An 11,141-nucleotide genomic window follows, 5' to 3' on the forward strand; every position below is an offset into this window, starting at 1 on the left:
TTAAGAAAAGAAAGCAGAGACCACCAAAAAGGGTGATGTATGCAAGACCTGAATGTAAATGCATGCAAATGAGACATTTCTTCTTTTTAATAAGCAGATTAATTAACTTTCTGCCCCAATCATGGCTTGGGGTATCTCCAAGTCACTAGCCAACGGGGGATAAGGTATTGCTAATTCTGTAATTTACACTCTTAAGAATACTCAGGGGTAGAAATACCCCCAAATTGTTGTCTTGCTCAGTCCCTTTCCGTGATTGTCTGAAATGTTTGCAGAGTCCACCCCAAACTTCCAGTGCAACCCAACACAGTAATGTCCCTTGCCAGGATGAGATTAGGGGAGGCCTTACACTAAGGTTGCTTGGAACTTGTTTGAGAAGACCCCAGGGCAGGCCAGCATGCTTGGTTTCAGGTTTCATTACAAATCCAAAAGCTGGACTAAATTTGCTGCAAGGTTTCTCAAAACACACAACCTTCTAAAGACAGGATTTCAAACAAATTTGGCTTGATTTATGTTTTGGAATGATGGCCACTGCAAAATCTAACAGCTTCTTGCGTGTACATCCTAAACTAAAGAATTTCCAAGAGTTTAGTGCCTGCCTGAGTTTCTGTTTACGTGGCTGGTTTCGGAAGAAGAAGCAAAGTCACACCTCACAGGCACGTACAGCCCTATATTGATCAAAAAAAGGGAAAAACTTGAAAATCCATTTAGGGAACTCCTTTCTAATAAGGTTAAATTTTACTCTCATTAATTCTTGCAGACAATTCCAAGTTATAATTGGAACTACTGCTTCCTGTTAATATCTAAAGACTCCAAATTCAGAAGTATCTGAAAGTTTATCATGCTTGAGCCACATAGGTTTTCATCTCTACTACTTCAGGAGTCTCCAAACTGGTCTCCCCGTTCAGATCCACCATCTTATACTTCGTCTTTATTATAATCAGAATGTTGATTGCAGAAAAGAAAAGCTGATCTTGCCCCACATTTTCCCTTCAGTGTTTCCCTGCCCCAGGAAGACAATGTCCATGCTCCTTGGCATGACAGACAGAGCTCCTTAAGACCTATGCTCATGCGGGCCCTCCCTGTCTCTCTGTCTCTATCACACATATACATACACACACCTCATTTATTTGTTTGTTACACTTGGTCTTCCTAAAGTTACAATCTTGTTTCATGCATGCACACCTTCACACTTTCATCCTTTGTCTCCCTGCAAACTCTTACTCATCTTTCTGCCCAGTTAAATTGTCTCCTCTCCTATGAATATTTTCATTATTCCTTCATTAATGCATTTATTCCAGTTAGTGTATCCACAGCAGAAGGGGGCACGGACCATAGCACTGACCAGAACACTTTGCAACCCCTGGTTCCGCCACTTCTCTGCCCTGTAAACTTGAGCCAGTGACTTCATCTCTCTGTGATCCTGTCACCCCATTTTTAAACTGGAGACAGAGAAAGTGACAATACATAAGATCATTGCAAAGGATTAGATGAAATAAGGCACTACAATGTATTAGAATCCACATGTATAAATTCTCAAAAAATATTATTCTTATTAGGTACCTATTACATGCTTAAGCACTAGGGAACATTAGGAGGTCAAGGCAGATAGCAGGTATGCCTCCTGCCTTCTTTTCCCTTGTAGTCCACTCAGGGTAAGAGGAGAGACAGTGTAGGAGAACAAAAAGACTTCGGGAACATGATTTCGAACTGTAGTGTGTGCTGTGAAGGAAATACAATAGTTCCCCCTTATCCAAAGCCCCCCAGGGGATGCTTAAAACCGCCATTTGTACCCAAGGGTATGTATACTATGTTTTTTCCTCTACGCATATCTCTGATAGAGTTTAATTCAACAGTTAGGCACAGTAAAAGATGAACAACAATAACTAATAATAAAATAGAACAATTATAACACTATGCTGTAATAGAAGTTATGTGACTATAGTCTCTCTCTCTCTCAGAATCTTACTGTACTGTATTCTTACTTACTTACTTACTTACTGTACTGCATCACCCCTCTTATCATGATGTGGGATGATAGAACGCCTGCGTGTTGAGAGGAAAGGAGGTGAATGACATAGGTATTGTGACGTAGTGCTGGCCTGCCACGGACGTTCTGATCATTTCATCAGGAGGAGCATCTGCTCACAGCTCACAGCTGACCGCTAGTCATTGAAGCTGCAGAAAGCAAAACCATGAAGAAGGGGGGTGGCAGGGACTGCTGTAAATAAAAGCAAGAGAAGGAAAATGATGTCCCCATTTGGGTCAACACTGTGTCTTCTGTATTCTTCCACAGGAGAATTTACATGTAAATGTATTAATTGCTATCATTTATTAAGTCCTTACTTATGTGGGAGGCTCTGGGCTGAGTGGTTTACACAAATATTCTTTACTGATCTTGCAATAAAGTTATGAGATCGATTCAACCACACTCTCCATTTTACAGATATGGAGACTGGGGCTTCAAGAGGTTATGAACCTTCTTCAAGGTTATAAAACTAGTAAGTGATAGGGACAAGACTCTTCTGCATTTCGCTGCTGGAAGCCCAGGTCCATCTTCAGCATAGGGCATCTCTGCTCTTTGACCCAAGTGGCTGGTGTGGTCCTGAGTCCACAGTAGGTACTCAAACCATACACACCTAACTAAATGGAAGAAAAGACAAAAGGATGTAATGTCTTCCATTACCTAGATTTTATTCTTTGTCCTGCTCAATTTCAGCATCTGTTGTCCCCCTCCCCCACTTCTATCCATTCTCCCTGAAGCCTTGTCAAGCTACTCCTACTTTTCTGTCCCAAATTTTCCAGAACATATTCCCAAAATTGCCCAGTTAAGTCTTTAATGCTTTGCACAATTAGGTCACCTGGCTGGTTTTACCAGTTCCCTGTTTCTGGAGGGACCCGCTAAGACTCACTTCACTCTGGCCCAGGGCTGAGCATGATAAGTGAGAGAAATGATGTACTCATTTTAAGGCTGCAAATCAACTCCTTTGGGAAACCATAGGGAAATCCAATAAGCAGCGTTTGTCTACCATAGAAGAATGAACAAAACTAACCCCTGGTGTGACACTTGTACCACCCTCAAAGACTGAGCCATGAGTTCACATATAATTTTGCATGTTGAGATTGAATAAGCTCTAAAAGTCCTCACACAGACGTTCAAAGTGACTGAAAAGCTGGCCTACATCCACATTAGGTCTAAACCACAGAGTGTTTTGTTTTCCTTTAATTTGAAATACTTGCCAACAGTGTACAAAAATAAAGAAGTTCCTCTAAAATCCAGATTATCATCTTGTCTTGAAAAATCATAAGGTCTGGCAAACCTTGGTCCCATCCCCACCTGAATGGTGGCATGTGGGGGCAGGGGGCTGATGGCTAGTGCTTAGGTCCCCATCACGAGATGGCCCTCTCTAGCCAATGTCCTTAACTACCATTTACCTGCCTGACCCCTTTAGGGAATCTATGCAATTGCACAATCTCCAATTCCTCTACCAGCTCTGCTTGCTTCAGAAAGCTAGTTTTCTTACCACTCTTCTGTTTCCCTCCTGGACTTCCTTCCTCATCCATTTCTGTGACCCCTGTCTTCTTCTTTCTGCCCCTTCATTCCATAAGCATTCAGCAAACATACCCCTGCAAACTACAGCTGAGATGTGACCGGGAGATAAAAATAAACAAAGATATAGAAGGTGTGGTCTAATTTCAGGTGACTTCCAGATACATGGACATGTGTTTCCTTCATGCACAGCGAGTACACATTCATCCCTTACACTGTATGAAGCACCATGCCAGGTACTGAGCAGAAAACTCCAGGAACAAAACAAAAATAAACGCAGAACAAATCCCCAGCCCCAGGGTCTTTACAATAGAGAAGGAGTCTTAAAGAATCTTTTAGAGGATGAACTTGGGATTCTCACAGACTTGGTTTGAATCTTGAATTTTGCATATCGCTGTGTGACCTTCGGCTCTTAACATCTCTGTGTCTCAGTTTTCTATTTTGCGTGAAATGAGGCTGATAGCCATCCTCTGGTTCTTCTGAGAATTAAGTGAGTTAATACATCTCAATTGACTCGAAGAGTGTTTGGCATTTAATAAGTGTTCACAATACTGTTATTATCCGAAGAGGTGACAGGGATTCCCCCATCTCAGAAATAAATGTAGAGTGACACTGTGAAGTCTAACGGACAGGCTGGCATAGGGATTAGGGAATTAACAGTAGAGGTATGGAAGAAAATTAAAAAAAAACCTAAGGCATACTATGGCAGACATCTTCAAACTTATAAATGAAATGCTAATGTACAAAGAGCCTCTAAGGAAGGAGGCATTCATTGAAACAGGTAAAATCAAGGAAGGCTTCACAGAGGCGTTGGCACTTGTGCTTGACCTCAACAGATTTGTCATAGAGATAGACATGAAAGTCTGAGAAAGATCATGCCAAGCTGAGAGGACGCTATGGAAATGAACATGTTTGATGTCAAGCAAAGTCAAGAAACTTGGTGAAAGTAGAGACAGTAAATAAGCTGTTGGAGTCCAATTCTCAAATACCATTTTAAGGAAAGTGAAATTTATTGCATGGGCACCAGGGAGTCAGAAAATGACAAGATAAGTGCTTTGTTTGAGCAAGATGACTTTCAGACATGAGGAGGACAGATTGGACTCAGACAGACTCAAGGACTGAACTCTGCTTTGGGAAGTTGATTTCACTCAATGGCATCCCTAGTGTACCTTTGCTCAGAAACTTCTCTCTGGAACATCTGAAACAGAAGACCCAGAACAGAGACTGAAAAACTTGTTGCTCATGGCTTTCACCTAGAATGAAAATGACTGAAGACTTTGTGGGATTCCTAAAGGCCATCTTCTCCGCGGTACCAGAGGCCATTGCTCAGGCATTTCAGACTTACAAACAGAGTCAGTCTGTGGTTGAGGAGGACATTGCTGACTGTGCCAAAGAGCTTGAAAATCTGTTTCTACCCTGCAGTTTTGAAGACGTATTGGGTTTCCCTTCTTGTGGTGTTCACTGTCATTCTCTAATGTCCTTCTGACGAAACCAAATCTAATAAGTAATTGTAATGACTAAGGAAGCCCGAAGCCACTGAAAACAACTCATTTCTCAAGTATCAACAGTAAAACCCAACCCACAGCATGGACCACCCAATATTTATGTCATTACTCCTGAAGTATTTGCTGAGGGCCCACTGTGTGCTGGACCCTCCTTCCTCAGACTGTGTACGAGCTGGCCCTTTCCTCGCCGTCCGGCCACATCCACACCTCTGTTTCTTCCCATGACTCTCCTTCTGCTTCATTCCCAGTACACACCAAGTTCATTCCTCTAGATTCTAGAAACCCTCCTCTCTTTGTCCCGGGCATGAATATCTCTCCTTAGCTCTCAGACTCAGCTCAAGATACTACTACCTTTTTGGAATGGTCATCCAAAATCAAATGACCTAACAGCTGATCCCGGTTCCTCACTTTCTATCACTGAAGTCTGTTGGTTTGGTCTCTGCCCCTGATCACTATTTGTAACCGTGTCTGCATTTGTTATTTGCTTGTTATGTTGCCTGTGCTCACTACAAGTTTGTGAATTCTATGAGTGCAAATGATGTGTTGGTTTTATCCACCTGTTTATTCTCACAATGTAACATGCTGCTTGGCACTGTGGGTGCTCAGTATGTTTTAGTAAACTAAATGGATGAAAACTTATCAGAATGAATCCCAGGAGAGCTGCCCTAGTCTTTTTCATCCCCTAATTCCAGGCCAGCCCCTCCATTTAGTAAGGATGTATACAATTCTTATTCATTCATTTATTCATTTATTCATTCAGAAAGCATGCATTGGGTATTTACTACAAGTCAGGTAACGTGGTAAGTACTCGGCAAAAAAAAAAAAAAAAAAAAAAAGGAAATATTTATACCTTCAGAGACCCCTTTCCCAGGATCCTGTCACCTATCAGGCCCTTTGTTGTCATGAATTGTTCAGTATCCAAAAGATCTCAGAGCTGCTATTGAGATGCGCAACCTACAGGAGACCATGTGGTCAAGCATCAAAGACATTGCCCTCAGGATCCAGTGTTGTTTCTTTCCCATTGGATGAACTGGATTCCACACAATCACTGTATGACTGAAGTTATCTTTCATTTCTTTATTGGTAAAATGGAGGTAATAGTATTAATTTCATAGGGCCATTATGGGACTCAAGGAAGAACACTTAGTAACAATAACTAATCCCTTATATAGCTGTTATGAAATGTCAGGCATTGTTCTAAGCACTTTATAAATATTAATTCATTTAATCCTTATAGCAATCCTGTAAGATAAAGATGAATCTGTTCCTATTTTATAGATGAGGAAGAGAGGGGGTGAGTAAATTGCCCACAGTTACTCAGCTGGTAATTGATGGCGTGGGCTCTGAACCTAGGCAGTATGACGTCCCCCTGTTGATTCTGTCAACCAATTTGGTCCACAGCCCTTGTCCAGATCCACCCTAGGTTGTGAGCTTCTTAAAAAGAGAAGAACTAGTATATGGCGTGGCCTCATGGATATACAACACATATTGTCATGAAGAAACAAAAGTATAAATGAGACAATACAGTGTATCATTTGGAACTCTTTTTGTTTACAAGTAAAAAAGTATCATAAGCAAAGAAGAAAAAAAAAGTGAATTTTTTTGCTTATGTCATTGAAAAAGTTAGAAGTATCTGAGTTCAGTTACAATAGGATCCAGGGGCCCAAAGTAAGCCCTATAAGCTTTCCTCACTCACAGACAGGCTTTGTCCATATGTGACCACAGACAGGGCTGAGCTTTGATCCGTCCAAATTAGCCCAGCCAGAACAGAAGTTTCCTCTATAAGAGATTCAATAAAAATGCAGGGTTGGGCACCTGAGTGGCTCAGTCAGTTAAGCATCTGCCTTTGGCTCAGGTCACAATCCCAGGGCTCTGGGATGGAGTCCCACATTGCACTCCTTGCTTAGCGGTGAGGGTGCTTCTCTATCTTACTCTCTCTTTCTCTCTGGCTCTCCCTCTCTCTCAAATAAATAAAAATATTTTTTAGAAAATGCCAGTGTTGACTCTCATTGCCTGGTTTAGACATAAATATCCACATCTAAATCAATCGTTGTGGCCAAGAAAGTGGTCAGTCCTGTCACATGTTCTCCTTTCCAGCCTGAGCCAGAGTTCATCCTTCTAAATCTAGGTGCCTGGGCACCTGGGTGGCTCAGTGGGTTAAGCCTCTGCCTTTGGCTCAGGTTATGATCTCAGGATCCTGGGATTGAGTCCCACATTGGGCTCTTTGCTCAGCAGGAGGCCTGCTTCTCCCCCATCTCTCTCTGTCTCTCTGCTTACTTGTGACCTCTTTCTGTCAGATAAATAAATAAAATCTTTAAAAAAATTAAATCTAGGTGCCTGACCAAATGATAGGGTCCTAAGCAGAAGGAAGGTGTAGTGGGTTGAACTGTGTCCACCCAAAATATACGTTCAAGTTCTAATCCTTCATACCTGTGAATATGACCTTATTTGTAAATGAGGTCTTCATGGGTGTTGTGAAGTTAAAATGAGAACTTATTGGATTAGGCTGGACCTAAATCCAATGACTGGAGACACGGAGGCACAGAAAGGGAAGATAGCCATGTGAAGAGGGAGCAAAAACTGGTTTGATGCCCTGATAAGCAAAGGAGCACCAAGGACTGCCAGAAACCACCAGAAGCTACGAGGCAAGGAAGGATTCTTTGCCAAAGCCTTCAGAGGGAACATGGTCCTGCCTCTAGGATTCTGAAAGAATGCATTGCTGATGATTTAAGCCACCCAGTATGTGGTATAGTGGCCCTGGAAGTTTAATAGACAGGAAATGGGTCTGGTACGCAAAGCCTTTGATATCCAAGCGCAAAGATGCCTGCTTACCTCATGAGCTGGAAGGGAATGCAAGGAGAGATCCTGTATGTTCTCTCTTCCTGTACTAATAAGACTAATAACAATAATAATAATAATAGCATCGTTTACTGATTGCCTGTTAATTGCCATGCAAATGCAGACTTCAGTGCTTTACATAAAATTATATCTTTCACAATGTCCCTGCTGAGTTAGATATCTTTCCCTCTCTGCATGAAGAAGCTACCTTACACAGAATATGGTCCTCCTTCTCAAATTATGGGTAAGATGGCTGAAGGCTGGTTCTATATCTCACTAATCTTTTTGTGGCATCCTTTCCCCAAATCATACATGCAAGTGCACCTGTATTACACCACCAAACACACTGTGTTTGCAAGAAACGAAATGGGCGGCCAATATTTCACAAAGGAATAAATGGCAACCTATGCCAGCTCAATCTCTAACCGTTGCAGATTTTTTTCTATCAGACTGAAAACTGTGATCTGTGATATCCCCTTTTTCTCCTGCTCTGTTTTATCCCACCGTACTGCTCCTGCTGCCTGCCTCCCAGCCCAACCTGCCAGAACTAGCCTCCCTCAGCCATCGCAGGCCCCTGCCTCCTGCCTCCCTCTCCTTCCCTTGGAGCTTCACGGAGCTTCCCTGTGCAGACTGACTGCAGACCTCAGGACTCCAGCAGACACGCCGAAAGCTGGAGGAAAGACGGTGTGGCTGCACAAAGTCTCCTAAGCCTGCCAAGGATGATCTTCGATGGTACAACTTGGACCTGGACAATCATTTGTGAACAAAGGAGGCCAGACGCCTGCTCGGAATTGACTTCTGTGTCCCTCTATTATTGAAACTGACATCGGATGTGCGTGCGTGTGTTTCTTTCATAAAAGCCCTATCCTAATCCAAGATCAAACAATTGATTTTGGAAAATAACTGCACATAATGGTACATTTTCTAGAACTGACCAGGTTCCCCCTGTCATTTGCCATCAGCTTTGAAGTATTTAATAGCTAAGGTAACTTGAAGAAACTCCCATGTTCCTGAAAACTGCTCTTAGTGTCCCTACTATTTGCTGGGGACTTATCATTTACCCACTGCTTTATCAGTCCACTTTTTACTTTTATCTACTTATTTCCCAAGTGGATTGTCATTACCTCGTTCTCTGCACATCGTTTTTAAGATCTGAGGAGGATTTCCTTACGTGAATAGACCTTAACTGATCTGAATGTCCCCTAGAGTTCATATTTGAATTATTTCCAATTTTTCTCTAATACAACAATTCTTGAATGAGTATATCATCTTTTCCCCCAGCTTCACTGAGGTATAATTGACCAATAAAAGTATCTACTTAAGGTGTAGATTTGTATCTACTTAAAGTATCTACTTTAAGGTGTATGATTTGATATATATACACACTGTGAAGTATTTCCCACAATCAAGCTAAGGAACACATCCATCACCTCCCAGGGTTACTCTTTGTGGGTGGTGATCCATATCTTTTTGTGCATCTACATTTATCACAACAAAAAAACCAAAAGTAAAGTCACCTAAAGGCAAAGGGTATGTGCCAAGTAAAGCTTTGGTTGTACATGTTGCCAAAAGGCTCTATAAATGAGTTGAATGGACCAGGTCCACATACAATTTTGACGTAGTTCTTCTGTTGGGAAGCATGATTCACCCTCATGAAAGAAGTTTTACCTAATACTTCATGATATGAAGGAAAAGGTGAAATGCGACTGATTTTCTCCATGCATACACTCGAAGAGGACCCAGCAGCTCACCTCTGGGAGCATATGTGCAGGGCCCCAGCTGTGATGCCTCCACTAGGAGCTGGTGCAAGGGCAACTGTTGTGTGGTGTGTAGTTTGGAGGTTGATAGATCCCTGGCTATTTACTGCTTTTTAACAGTTATAGAAAAACAATGACTTGATAGACATCTTTCAGGTCTGGATGGAAATGTCACTTTCTTAAGGGGTCTTCCCCAACTCCCCAGTCTACATTTCAACTTTTTCTTTGACTCATTAACTAGCCCAAAATGTCCTGAGTCATCTGAAGAGAAACTAGCTCCCACGTGGTCTCTTGTACTTAGCACATCGTGACATGCTAAGTCTGGATACATCTATGGATATGTACCAATCATTTCAAAACATATGTTGTGAGACATTTTATCAGTTACAACCTAATTTCAAAATGGGTCAATATTTTATATACACAATGTCCTGTATGCTCAGTTCAGTTGAATAAACATTTGGTGGCATCGTGATATATCATGTACTAGGCAAGAGTTGGGAATGTGAGGATTAATTTCATGTATCAACCTGATTGGCTAAGAGGATATTCAGACATTTGGTCAGACATTATTCTGGTTGTGTCTGTGAAGGTGTTTCTAGATGCCATTAACACTTGAATTGGTAGATTGAGTAGAACAGATCGCCCTCTCCAGTGACCCTCCCCAGTGTAGATGGGCCTCATCCAATCAGTTGAAGGTTTAAAAAGAAAAAACCTGATGCTCCCACAAGTAAAGAAGAATTTTTCCTGCCTATGAATTAAAACTGAATTGGCTCTTCTTAGGTCTCAAGACAGGATTCAGACTGGACCTGAAACAATGGCTTTCTGTGTCTCCAGTTTGCTGACTGACCCGTAGATCTTGGGATCTGTCAGCCTTACAATCACGTGAGGCCTATTCCTTATAATAAGTCCCTTATAGAGTTAGAGACAGAGATGGAAATAAACATCTGATGGGTTCTGTTTCTCTGGAGAATGCGACTAAGACAGATTTTGAAACTGAGAGTGGTTCTAGAGGAACAGTTTTGAGGATACATTCCTGAAGTGTGGTTTCTGGAATAGGCTCTCTAATCCAATCAGATTTAAAGACGCTAATGACTCTACTTAGGGTAGTAAAGATTGCTGACGGTCAAAGGCATAATCTTAGAGACATACACAATATGTCAATATGTCAATATGACGGTCAAAGGCATAATCAATAGAGACACACACAATATCACCAATGGGTATTCCCAATAACCCACTTAAAGGAAACAACAATCTGAGTGACTGTGTATATGACACTATTAAACACTTCCATCAAACTAACAAATATAATGGGATTGACCGGTTGTTCCTAATGTCCCTGAACAAAGTGGGGAACGAAAGGGAGAAACTCTGGGATTCAAATTCTCAGCTCCAGCACTGAATAAATGACCTGAAATCTTCTGTGTGTTCATAGCATGTCTATTATTAAAGTAGGGAAACTGGGAAGGAATGGAATCCTGAAAGTTGAAA

This window comes from Mustela nigripes, chromosome 1 (genome assembly GCF_022355385.1).
Source record: "Mustela nigripes isolate SB6536 chromosome 1, MUSNIG.SB6536, whole genome shotgun sequence".
NCBI classification, from domain to species: Eukaryota; Metazoa; Chordata; class Mammalia; order Carnivora; family Mustelidae; genus Mustela; species Mustela nigripes.